The 13,280-nt window shown below is 53.2% G+C and overlaps 1 long non-coding RNA gene across 1 annotated transcript; it reads right to left on the bottom strand.

Annotated features, from left to right (window-relative positions):
• Positions 1-13,280, bottom strand: LOC134012929 (uncharacterized). Its single transcript, XR_009928656.1, has 3 exons — positions 12,676-13,280; positions 5,555-5,688; positions 1-64 (listed from the first exon to the last, which is right to left on the bottom strand). It is a non-coding gene; the product is annotated as an uncharacterized LOC134012929 (long non-coding RNA).

Below are 13,280 nucleotides of genomic sequence, written 5' to 3'. Positions count from 1 at the left end.
CATGACGTAGTGCCTCTGGATCTCAGTCTTCTCCGTGGCCAGCTTCTCACACTCCAGCTTCAGGCTGCGGGGGAACAAAACACACGCACACACACACACACACACATCTGATGTGAGCAACATGCCAGAAGCAGAGCTGGGTGTGGGTCCAGCCCACCATCACCTCCCAGCAGGCTGGAGATGGAGGAGGAGCTATGGAGGGCTGCCAGACTGCAGTACCCAGGAACGAGCAGCCGGAGCTGGGCATGGCGTCAGGGGGCGAGCCCCTCCTTGCTGACCCTGTCTGGAGGTCCCCGTCTTGGCCCATCTCCCTCCCCCTCCTCCTTGTGTACCCTTGCCGAATCCTAAACCAAGCACACAGCTTCCCCTGTGCCCTCTAAAACGAGAGTGTTTCCACAAACACTCACTCACTCACCACACACACACACACACATCCCTGGTGTGCTATAAAACACACATGCTCACACACACCTCCCACGTGACCTCTATTAGTCTGTCTCACGCAAACCCACATTAAACGCTCCCGTGCACACACCCACACGTACTGCCCACCCCAACCCTACACTCTCCTGGCTGTATTTCACCAGTCGCGGGCACATTGACTTGTTTGTGTTGGTGGGAGGGGGGTGCGAGGGCCTGGGAAATTAGAATATGATTAATACTGCAACATTACCAGGCTGCAACAGGTAATAACAGCACATCCTCTCCCCTTCAGCAGGCTCGCGCTGCCACCCATAATTGACTCATTTATCACGGCCAGGGAGGGGGAAGGAGAGAGGCAGGGAAGGAAGGAGGAGGTGGTAGGGGTGGGAAGGGAAGGGAGCTAGGAGGATTAAATTCATTCCCCTGATAGATTTTATTACAGTGGAATTGCCTCTCTGCAGAAGTCACCCATGGCAGGGTTTCTCGGAAGTGACGGAGACAGTATCCTCTCCTCCTCCTCCTCCTCCTCCTTCTCACCCCTCCTCCTCCTTCTCACCCCTCCTCCTCCTCCACCACCCTCCTCCTCCACCACCCTCCTCCTCCACCACCCTCCTCCTCCACCACCCTCCTCCTCCACCACCCTCCTCCTCCACCACCCTCCTCCTCCACCACCCTCTCCTCCTCCACCCCACACACTAACAGCCCTCTCCCAGAGTAAGACCCAGCTGGTCTGGGCCTGGCCGGGTTAGCGCTACATCAGCTGGCCCTGGGCTGGCATCCTGGGGCTCTTGGTCTGCCCCCTGAAGCTGCTTATGCCTGGGAGCCAGAGTGTGCTCAGAGCAGGGTGGGGGGGAAGGGGGAGGGGGGGCTGGCTTTTCAGCATTGTGGTCGCTGCGACAACAACACTAATGAGCTTCGCAGATACGCACGCTCCCCCATTTTCTCCCCAGAATGCTAACGATGCTAAATAAACACTGATGCACGCACCCGTCGGCCGCCTGTGACACTTCCTGAAACACTCACAACACACCGTCATCAACCAATGAGACGAGGTTATAGTGACGTACGGTATTCAGTATCCTCCAATGAAAACTGGAGAGGACAACGAGAGAGAGAGAAACACAGGAAACTATTTGGCTAATGCAGGACATTAGCGGAAAAATACAGGACATATACTGGTCAAAACAGAGCATATTTGGTCAAGTACTGGAAGTAAGACCGATTCGACATGCGGTCATACAAAGCTGTGAGAGGGACAAAAGCACAGTGTGTGTGTGTAAGAGCCTGTTTGTGAGTCAGTGTCATTACGTGACCGCAAGCGCATATAAGTGGGGGCGGGAGAGGGAGGAGTGGAGCAACGAGGACAGAGTGAGTATTTCATGTAGAAATGATTGCCTGTAATAATTAGTCCTTGGCTCAGCAGCAGTCAGACACAGGAGAGAGAGAGAGAGAGAACAGAAAAAAACAGAGCAACAGAAAGAGAGAGAGAGAGGGAGAAGGAGAAAGAGAAAGAGAGGGAGGGAGAGAGAGAGAAAGACACTACAGCTCTCTGGGTTCCTCCAGTCTCTGGCTGGCAGTGACAGCAGATAAGATGATCATCGGAATGCGCTACAAATCTGCAGCCTGCCAGCACTCAGACAGCGCTGTCAGCAGAGCACCATTACCCCCGCACACACACACACACACACACACACACACACAGTGTATACACAGGCAGCCATGCACGCACACACACACACACACACACACAGCATGATCTTTTTGCATATAGTTTGTCGTCACTGTCCTCCAAGGTCGCAGAGAGGCAGTAGGAAAGGATGAAGTAGTAATGAACTACTAATTCATGTGCCCACGTCTTGACCCCCACCCCCCCTGTACCCTACCTCTACCCCCCCGACAAGCACACACCCCTGAGCTGCCCCCCCACCTCCCCCGGAGACATGATCCCACTACAAGTGCATGCATGTATGACACTCCCCACTGTGGAGTCCTGGGGTAGGTATAATTTCTTTTTGGAGGTCACGCGCACACACACACACACACTGGTGTGTGGGACTGTTGGAGGGCTTGATGGTGAGTGCTGCTGTGTTTCTGGGGGGGGGTGGGGGGGGGGGCGGTTCTCCCCCTCCAGGTGTGTGGGTGTTCAATTTACATCTAATTAACTATTAATGAGCGTTTCCCCCTTTGCTGTAACCCTGGATGGCTTACCCTCCCGCACCTCCTTCCCCCCCCCCCTCTCCCTCCTGCCTGCCCTCTTCCCCTCTGTCCCTCCCTCCCTTTCTGTTTTCCCCTCCCTCTCGTTGCCTCTCTTGCACAGACAAACAGCAATGACCCACCCAGCTTGACAGTGTAGTCTTTCATCATCTCTCAAGGGCTTGTTTACACACAAACACACACACACACACACACACACAGCTGGGTCACACGATAGAATGGGGAGACCAAACGGAGAGTTCCTATGCTCCTTGTGGTACACTGAGTGAGGGAGACGGTTTACAGTAAAGAACCACATGTGTACACATGCACACACCCACACCAACCCACCACAAACAGCTAGGCCACACACACACACACACACACAACAAAACCACAAACCCTCATGCTGACATACCAAACGCACCACGGTCTAAGAAATGCATACACTCCTACATGCCTCCCGCTGCTAAATATGTAAGAGTGAGTCACACGGCACTCTTCACAATAAAAATGTCTCACTGCCAAACACTGCTTTTAAGCGAAACGTGCGTGTGTGTACTATGCGTGTGTGTGTGAAGTAATGGGGGGTGTGTGTGTGTGCGTGCGCGGAGAGAGAATTACAGTAATGAGAGCTTTGTGTCAGCAACTCCTCCTGTCTCCTGTCTGCTGATTAGAGGCTGTTTAAATAGCAGCTGCAAAACACACACACACCGTCCAAATACACACACAGACAAACAAACACAACACACACACTCATGACAGGCACACACATGCATGCTGCTCGCAGGGCGGGGCCAGAGTCCTCCAGCCAGGGAACCACCCACATCTATGATTAATTAACACTTTCCTCTCCCAGAAGGATCACATTACATGACCACAGCCCTGAACACTGACCTCAACCACCGACGTCAAAATAGCCTCTCTAAAGGCTGAAGGCTCACAGGTGGGAACGAGCACAGACCGTCACACAGGAACCACAAACACTGTCACTGCACAAACACACACACTGTCCCTTCTCACACAGACCCAAAACACACACACACACACACAGAGCTAAACATCCACACAATCAACAGCTCTAATCCCTGTACCTCCGTCTTATTCCAGATGCCTAATCCACCTGAGCAACGGCAGTCAGGCTGCTGCCACGATCAATGGAGCCAAATACTCTCTTAATCCCTGCTATTCCTAGCTGCGATCTGGGTATGCAAGTGGATTTGGGCAGCCTTCGCTGGTGTGGGTGTACGTCTGTGTGTGGGCATGTGTGTGTGTGTCTGTGAGAAAGTGTGTAAATGTGTGTGCGTGAGAGAGAGAGACTGTGTGTGTGTGTGTGAGAAAGATACAGCATTCATTACCTGCATAGGGACTGTGTGTCAGTGTCAGATGAGCGGAGGGGTTGCTCTCCAGGAGAGTCATGGGGTCAGAGGAGACCAGCAGCTTGCCTGTCTGCACTGCCTGCTGCAGACGGACATCCCATAATCCACTAGACTGGTGTCTGGCCCAAACACACTTTGCGTAACACCCCCTGGAGAGCTCACAGTCATTCTGGAAATCCCAGTTGTGCGAGGGCTTGTCTTTCCTCGAGCGCCACACAGAGCACATTTCCGAGATGCTAGCTGAGATTTGAGATGAGCTTCATACAGAAAATGCGGTTGCCAAATCTTTTTTTTGGTTTATTTTTTGGGCTCCATTGTATTTCTTCAGATTGCTACGTGGTCAGGTATGCTAACTCATAACTAAACAGCCCAGCACATGTCCATGTACGAGTCTCTAAACCGGATTCCCTTGAACAGTGTTCCCCGGACTGTACTCTAGAACCCAATGTTCTAGAGTACCAGTGTTCTAGAGTCTATGCACCAGTGTTCTAGAGCCTATGCACCAGTGTTCTAGAGCCTATGCACCAGCATTCTAGAACACATACGCCAGCGTTCTACAGCATATACACCAGCATTCTAGAGCCGATAGGCCAGTCTTCTAGGCACCTGTGCCCTAGTGTTCTAGGGCCTAAGTGTTCCGGGGTGTAAGCCCCAGGCCCTGGCAGGCAGGCTGGCTGGTGGAGCTTGCTCTAATTGGAGCTGCAGCCTGGTGCCAGCACTGACGAGTGTGGTGCGACCCAGAGGAATGCCTGGAATCACACAGCCAGGCCGCCGTGTTTGGACTGGGGCGCTTTTGAGCCTGCGCCCTGGAGATGGGGGGGAGGAGGGGTTTGTGGGTCTGGGAGGGAAGGAAACAATAGAAGTTTAGGAAGAGGGGGGGGGGGGGGCTTGGGGGGTGGAAGAGGCGATTCTGGCGTGGGGGGATGAAAGTGGGGAGAGGGAGAGGGGGGGACCCTGTGAAGGTGTGCCAAGGGAACAGAGAGAGGCGCTGGGCAGGCTGGGACACCACGGAGAGCCACTGTCCCACACTCAGAGCCAGTCAGGCCTGCCCTGGGATGGGCTGGACACATTCCTCCATACCCCCACACTCATCCCACACACAGGTGTACAAACACACACACACACACACACACACAACCACACACTCACGACTGCAAACATACTTACAGATATTGTGGTGGATTATCTATCCACCAAAAGTCCCGTTTCGAAAACAAAAACACACCCACACACCCAGTGAACTTTGCCAGGAACATCTACGCACGGCCAAATTCTCAAAAAAGGCCTTGCAACACACCAACACGAACACTCATCTACGGTGAACAATATCCTCCAGAGACACAGGGCCCTTTGTTTCGTATGAAAGGAGGAAGTGAGGCTTCAAACTCCACTGTACTGTTGACCGCCATTCCAGGGGTTGAGGTTGGGGCTAGGTCGAGGGCTAGGCTAGGGCACCCCAGCACCAGGGTTAGAGCTTGTGTTCTTAGTCCCAGCGCTAGGTCCAAAGGATATAGTTCTAGGGGTTAGGACTAGGGTTCTAGAGGGCAGTGGTAGTGTACCTGTGGTACTGTGTCTGCAGGAACTGGAACTCCTCCTTGATGCGGTCCAGGGTCTCTGGGTAGGTGAGCTTGAGGGACTGGGGCGTCCCCGAGGCCGCAGCCGCCGAGGACCCGGGGGGTGGCTGGAGAGGTGCCTGCAGAGAGAGAGAAAGGAAGACGTGAGAACAAACATCATGACTCCCATCCCTGGTCAGTGCCAGGTCTGCACCGCCTGCATGGAGCTCCAGAGGACATGTCATCTGGGAACTGTTCGACCAGCAGGCGTCGTCGACGTGTTCAGGTCCACCCAGGGGAGGGGAGAACCTCCCACGTGAGGGGAGGAGAGGAGGAGGGCATCTGGGAGCGAGGAGGTCTCCAGAGGCACTTAACTCTTCCAAATGAAGACACTTGTCCAAACTGAAGGCTGGCTGAAGGAGAAGAAAGGGGAGAGGGAGGGGGGGGTGGGGGGGGGGGGCGCGTCGGAGCAGTCTTGGCCTCTCTGCAGGGTTCACAGCAATTAGGAGCCAGGGCTTTGGGGGGGGGGGGGGTTGGGGGTTATGCCACGAGACAGGCAGACAAAGGGGTTGTGGCGCTAGGCTGAGGGGCTGACGGGGCTATCTGTCAGAGAGGCCTGCTGGCCTGCTACTGAAGCTGACTGAGGGAGGACACACACACACACACAGCCTCAGTGGAGCTGGACACAAGATGGAAGCCGAACGTGGATCCGACCAGTGACGCCAGGGTTTCCAGGACTTGTTGAGTGGCGACAGCGATATCGCTTGCGGGGAGCCGCAAGGCTGGTGTACAGCAGAGAGCACGTCTGTATAGTGCTGGCAGGGCACGAGAGACACAGCCAACATGTGTGTGTGTGTGTGTGTGTGTGTGTGTGTGTGTGTGTGTGTGTGTGTAACTGGGAGAATGTTAGCCAGCGACAGGGAGCTCCACAGAAAGGCCAGGTTTGAGAGCAGAGGGGAAGGTGAGGGGGTCAACACGACCGGAGGAGGAGGATGAAAAGGAGGAGAGGAAAGAAACATTGGAGCTGATCTGGGCCCAGCAGGCAGGCAGAGAGGGAGGGAGGGAGGGAAAGAGAGAGGGAGAGAGAGAGGGAGGGCAGTTCATTGTTCCAGCCTCTAACGAGCTCCTTTCCCTGCACTCCGACTCAATCTGCCGGCTACACCCCCCCTCTCAGAGCAGAGGCAGGGGCCCACACACACTCATTCCTCTCAGGCACACATTCATGTACACACACACACTCCTCTCAGGCATGCACACATTCATGCACACACACACACACGCACACGCACACACTCCTCTCAGGCATGCACACATTCATGCACACACACACACACACTCCTCTCAGGCACACGTTCCATGTACGCAGACACACAAACACACACACACACACACACACACACACCAATTACTCTTCACAGGGGAAAGGCGCCTCAGGAACCTGAGCATCAAGGCCATTTTGAAGGAGGAAGAGGAAGGGGAGGGGGGGATAGCATACTTGGACTCTCCTTTATCTCTCTCCCTTCTCTCTCTCTCTCTCTCTCTCTCTCCCCTTTTCTTGTGCCAGACGACAGTGGTGTGCACCAGAGAACAGGTGCACAGAGCAGCTTCATCCCCAGAGCTGTGGACGAGGGGGGGGGGGGGGGGGGGCTGGAGGGGGCGAGGGCTGCAGCCCAGAGGCCCAGAGCGGAGTGGACCGGGTCTGCATCCAACCAGGGTGGAAAGAGATTTATTGAGAGGCAGGAAACTGCTGGCTGGCCAGCCTTCTGCTGGGTCAGGCTTTCTGGGCTCTGACGCAAAAGAGGTGTGTGTGTGTGTGTGTGAGGGGGGGGGGGCGTTTTCCCCATGATTCATGCCAACGTCAGAGACGCAGGCCCGCCATCAGGCCCTCCAGGCCATCAGAGCCCACCTCCCCCGCCTCCGTCACGGCGCGTCTGCAATCAGCCGGAAGGTCAGCTGCTCCGCTGCCCTGATGAGGTCGGGGGTCACAGGGTCAACCCTCGGCACTCTGGGATCTTGAGTGACACCGCCACTCGTGTTGGCGTCGCGCTGTACGGTATTTACGATAGAGGGAGCACGCGTTCGACGCTTCGTTGACTGATGAATTGATTAAGATGGGAGGTGGTGGGGGGGGGGGGGGGGGGGGTTCTGCATTAACCCGGAGGCTAAAGCCTATCAGAACAGGGTCACGGTCAACTATTGCACGAGTCCCTTTACACAGCATCCGCCTCCCCTCCAAACGCACACATTTTAATCTGTCCTTGGCTCCTTCAGCCCAGGAAGGCCTGAGTCAATTGTAGTGATTAAATCTGGCCCTGCTGAAGCTGGCTGGGGTGGCATGGAGAGTAATGGCAGAGCTAGCCCGGGGCCAGTAATGGCTGTAATCAGGCCTATGGTTCATCCAGGAGGCCTTTAAATAGGATAGGAGGCCCGAGGAGGCTTCACGTGATCTGTGGACTGGAGGGACCTTCTGCCAGCGCAGTCTGCTCCAAATTACAACCACCTTCTCACGAGGTCTGGCTGCTATTATGTGTGTGTGTGTGTCCTGTAATTACATGCACTCGCGCATCTGATCACGCACACTGCGCATATGGTCACACACACATTTATATAAGCATGCACGCACACGCTTTCAATATGGTCTCACACACACATACATATATGGATATATATGCACACACACACACAAACGATCGCGCACCCACACACAGTCTGACAGCCTGATGGCTTGTCAGCGCAGCATTCCCTGAATGCAATCAATGTTGTTTTGATTCCAGTTCCTTCTAATTCCACTGAATGCCGGTAAACCTCAATGACCTCACATCTCACATCTCCCCACCTCTCCCCCCCCCCCCCACACACACACACACACACAAACACCAAAAGGTGAACTCCCATCATCTACAAATTAATAGCTGCCATATGGGAACCTCACCCAGCTGAGGGGTATGGTTTGAACTTTAAAAGCCCCCACATCAAGCCCTCCCCGCTGCGGAGCCACGCCGTGAGGTGTTCACACAGGCAAACACACTGACAAGCCTTCTAACGAGCCTTCATCTACGCACTCCCAATCCATCAAGACGTCGCAGGCTTGGATCCCCCCCCCCCCCCCCCCCCCTCCTGCACATATCTGTGGATTAAAACCCCAGCTAAGGGAATACATCATAAATGAATATGGAACAAGCAACATTATAAAAGGACAACAAACACCTGTGTAACCGCATTCAGGAAAATACCAGGCGTCAATAGTCATGCAGGTGTGCCCTTCTGCATGAATACACGTTTTTCAATTCTCATTTGCGGATGCATGTTGCATTGCAATGTGACCAGGTGGGATTGTGGGTAGGGTGGGGGTGCAGTGGTCCCGTCAGTGCCCCCCATCCTCCTCCTCCCCCCCCCAGCTGTTACCGTGGTGCTGTCTACCTGTCTGCCCATTAGCCGGCCTGCTAATTACCCTCTGCTTTCCCACAGAGTCAATCGTTAGAGTAAACAGCCACCATGCTCTTGTGAGACTGGGGTGGAATAAAGAGCGCAGACACACACACACACACTCCAATACTTCCTACCATGAAACACATACCAACTTTCCTATAAACGCGTTTGAAGTCCAAAACCCTCTAATTTCCAATTATTCACATTGAGATGTCAACAAGGAAAAGGCCAGGAAAACCAAAACAAACAAAAGGGGAACATTAGCATGTTCTAGAAGCGTCTGGGCTGCGGAGAGTGACAAGCGCCTGTCCTCCTGTATCGATTGCAGCTCTCCCTGTGGGTCTGTGTGCTTTCTGTGCTGGCAACCAACGCCTCGGTAATCTCTCACTTACTCCCTCACTAGGGAGGGGGGGGGGGGGACTAGGCACCTGTTTCATTAGCACCACCACACATTTTCTCTCTCTCTCTTCCTCCACCCCCTCCTCCTCCCCCCCCCCCCCCCCCCCCCCCCATCCTGGCTCCTGAAAGCTCTTTATTCAAATTTCCCCCTGTCAGAATACATTAGCTATGCAGAACACTTTGGCTGTCAGCTGTGCTAATTGCAGTAGGTGCCTTCCTTTATTAGGTAACCGGGAGAATGTTTGTTCTTTTTCCATTCCACCACACCCTCCGCAACGTGTGTAAACCTGAGCGCTCTCTCTCTCTGTCTCTCTCTCTGTGCTCTCTCTGTCTCTCTCTCTGTCTCTCCTCTCTGTCTTCCTCTCTGTCTCTCCTCTCTGTCTCTCCTCTCTGTCTCTCCTCTCTGTCTCTCTCTCTGTCTCTCCTCTCTGTCTCTCTCTCTCTGTCCCTCTCTCTCTGTCCCTCTCTCTGTCCCTCTCTCTCTGTCCCTCTCTCTCTGTCCTCTCTCTCTGTCCCTCTCTCTCTGTCCCTCTCTCTCTGTCCTCTCTCTCTGTCTCTCTCTCTGTCTCTCTCTCTGTCTCTCTCTCTGTCTCTCCTCTCTGTCTCTCCTCTCTGTCTCTCCTCTCTGTCTCTGTCTCTGTCTCTGTCTCTCTGTCTCTGTCTCTGTCTCTCCTCTCTGTCTCTCCTGTCTGTCCCTCTCTCTCTGTCCCTCTCTCTCTGTCCCTCTCTCTCTGTCCCTCTCTCTCTGTCCCTCTCTCTCTGTCCCTCTCTCTCTCGCTCGCTCTCGCTCTCTCGCTCTCTCTCTCTCGCTCTCTCGCTCTCTCGCTCTCTCGCTCTCTCGCTCTCTCGCTCTCTCGCTCTCTCGCTCTCTCTGGTTCCTTCTTCCGTGCTGGATAATTGTTGGCTGGGCCGGCGGCCTCCTGATCGATAGCCAGCCTCTCTCCTGAGAACAACACTGGAGACGGAGAGCCCCAAATCATGCTGGGACACAGGAAGTGGTCAACACGGACTGTGAAGGGACTGAGGCCTGTTATCCTGCCACCCTGGCCCCCACCACCAGCCCCTGTCCCAGGGTAGAAAAGGACAAACTCTGCCTAGCTCCAAGGCAATCAGGAGTGGTGGTATAACAAGCTATGCCCTTGTTGCTCTCTGGGTGCCCACTGCGTTTGTTTTGTGTGTGCGAGTTGTGGGTTACCTCGGGTGAACCAGTCAAACCGGGTGGATGATGTTAAGTATTTAAGACACAGTGCTGATAGCTCTTCGGGTCCACATTATGCTGGTTTCCTAGAATAGAACCGCTCTCCGCTTCTGCTTAGACTAAGCTGCCTGTCATCACTACGGTTACAGAACTGATGGGTCACTAAAACACCACCGCTGTGTTAATTCCACCCCGGCGAAGCATAAACTACTCTATGGTCAAATATTGACCATAAGTGTAATAGTAAGAGTTAACCCTGATGCTTCTTTACCAATATAATGTTACAATATGACGTAAGAAACCAAATGACATACTTTACTGCTATGGGGTTGGTTGTCGGACACCCCCCTGCACTGGAAACAAGCCTTATTTCACAGCCAGGGCCTTTGAAGGGGGGACAGAGGGGATAGCCTTTCACAGTGTTGAAGGTCTGTTGTGGTTGGCTGTAACCGTACCCCAGCCTCGCTTCTCACCATGGCCCACAGCCTCACTCCAGGATGCACAGTCATACATTAAGATGTGGTGGGTAGTCCTCCGGAGGATGAGGGGTGAGGAGAGGGAGGATGAGGGGATGAGGAGATGAGGAGAGGGAGGATGAGGGGTGAGGAGAGGGAGGATGAGGGGTGAGGAGAGGGAGGATGAGGGGATGAGGAGAGGGAGGATGAGGGGTGAGGAGAGGGAGGATGAGGGGTGAGGAGAGGGAGGATGAGGGGTGAGGAGAGGGAGGATGAGGGGATGAGGAGAGGGAGGATGAGGGGTGAGGAGAGGGAGGATGAGGGGTGAGGAGAGGGAGGATGAGGGGTGAGGAGAGGGAGGATGAGGGGTGTTGGGTTAACAGCTCCGACCGCAGGCCCACGTTCCAGTAGAACCACCCAGCTGCCTGCCTGGGTGGAGGCTGGCCTGGGTGGAGGCCAGGCTGGGTGGAGGCTAGGCTGGGTGGAGGGAGGCCTTGGTCGGTGGAGGCTGGCCTGGGTGGGTAGAGGGTTGCCTGGGTGGAGGCTGGCCTGGGTGGGTGGAGGCCTGAGTGGAGTCCTGGCTGGGTGGAGGCCTGCTGAACTACCTCGTCTTCCTTAGACTGAGCGCCAACACTGAAGAACATCAGGCTAAGAAGCCATGCTTAAGAGTGGCTTTAAATCTTGTCGCCATCCATAGGACATGAATGTCAAAAGCACTCTCACGGGTGGGGTGCAGGGGTGGTGTGGGGGAGGGAGGGAGACGTGGGGGTTAGGCAAATGAGTAGTACTTAATTGATACTCCACATAGCTGGAGGGCTGGTGTTTATGCCTTCACTTATGTTCAAAAGCTCTCCAGCCAATCAACTGTACAGGTAAAGCTAAATACGGAACTGGGTCACATATGAATATCTCAGAGATGCAGCTTGCCAGAAAAGTCTCGAAGAGGGGACTGGCGGTTTTTAAACTATGCCGTTCTTAATAATTTATGGTACGTTTGTAAGAGTATGTTTGAAAGAGGAAAGTAAATGATTGACAAACAAGTGGCACTTCAATGGAGAAGATCACTAGGAAAATGTGTCAACATAACCAGCTGACTCATTCTCTGGTTGGACAAACAAACCGGGGCAGATCACTTCACCTTCTGAGTCAGTTCATAATCCAGTTCAAATATAAATTTGCCGGAATTATCTGGTCCGAATTATAGCTAGGAGATAAAACCCAGGACAGAGAACGACTAGAATTTGCACACGATGAGGGGTCACTAAAGCCATCTTGTTTAGAGAGCTTTGCCATCGATTCCATCGAAATCCCAACGGCTTACTGTGGATAATAGCAGACCCACATTTGACCCGAGTAAGACATACCTTACACCTAGCATAATTATTTGTGTTGTAAAAAATATTGTTTTGCTACTTTATGGCCTGAAAGTCATTCTAGATTAGCATTGATACGTGACAAAAAGATACATTGCATAGAAAGTAACCGTTCTTGGTTAAGTTACGAATTCCTCGCTTTATAATGCCTCAAGTTTACAATTCGTTTACAAATACACAGCTTCGTAGACAAAGGGTTTAAGGGTTGCGATGGCCTTTGTAAAATAAAAAAGGATTGACCAATTACCGAACGTTACAATGTAGCACACTTACCGGGGGTCGGTTTTGAGGAAACATTGTCGGCGCCTGGCTGTTGTTTTTTTTATCGTCTTCTCTCTTACAGCGAAACGGCTTGGACAACAAAACACGAAAACGGTCGACTGTTTGTTTCAGAAACGCATTTGGCCTGGTTTCGGTGGCGGTTATGGCAAAGCTCGTCTAGGCTCGCTCATTCCTTGCTCAAGACTCCCTTTGTTCTGGTAAATCTCCAACCCACAGAACACTCCACGTAGTAAAGATGCGCCCAGTCCAAGATGTTTCAAGTCCTCGATACTTCGAATAATTAAAACATCGGTCGCTCTTCGCGTAAACCGTTCCCTCTTCAGTGTATTCTCACCGTCTTTCATAAAGAAAAACGTGGCTGTGGCTTGTTATACTATGTGGCTTCCGAGACGGACACCGTCACATTCAATACAGCCGCAGCCTCTTTTGTCTCGTTGGTTGCCCTAGTCTTTTCACACAACACTCCCTCTCCGCTCTCTCACTCCCCCCTTCTCATATCCTCGCCTGATCTTCAATGGGACATGGCCATACGAGTTGTTGTCTTGAGGAGGAATATAAAAGCACAACTATTTGCTTGGCATTCTTGTTAGCCAATC

Source organism: Osmerus eperlanus, chromosome 26, assembly GCF_963692335.1.
Source record: "Osmerus eperlanus chromosome 26, fOsmEpe2.1, whole genome shotgun sequence".
Lineage (NCBI taxonomy): Eukaryota > Metazoa > Chordata > Actinopteri > Osmeriformes > Osmeridae > Osmerus > Osmerus eperlanus.
The sequence above is the reverse complement of the archived record's forward strand: the minus strand, read 5'-3'. Positions and strand labels throughout refer to the sequence as shown.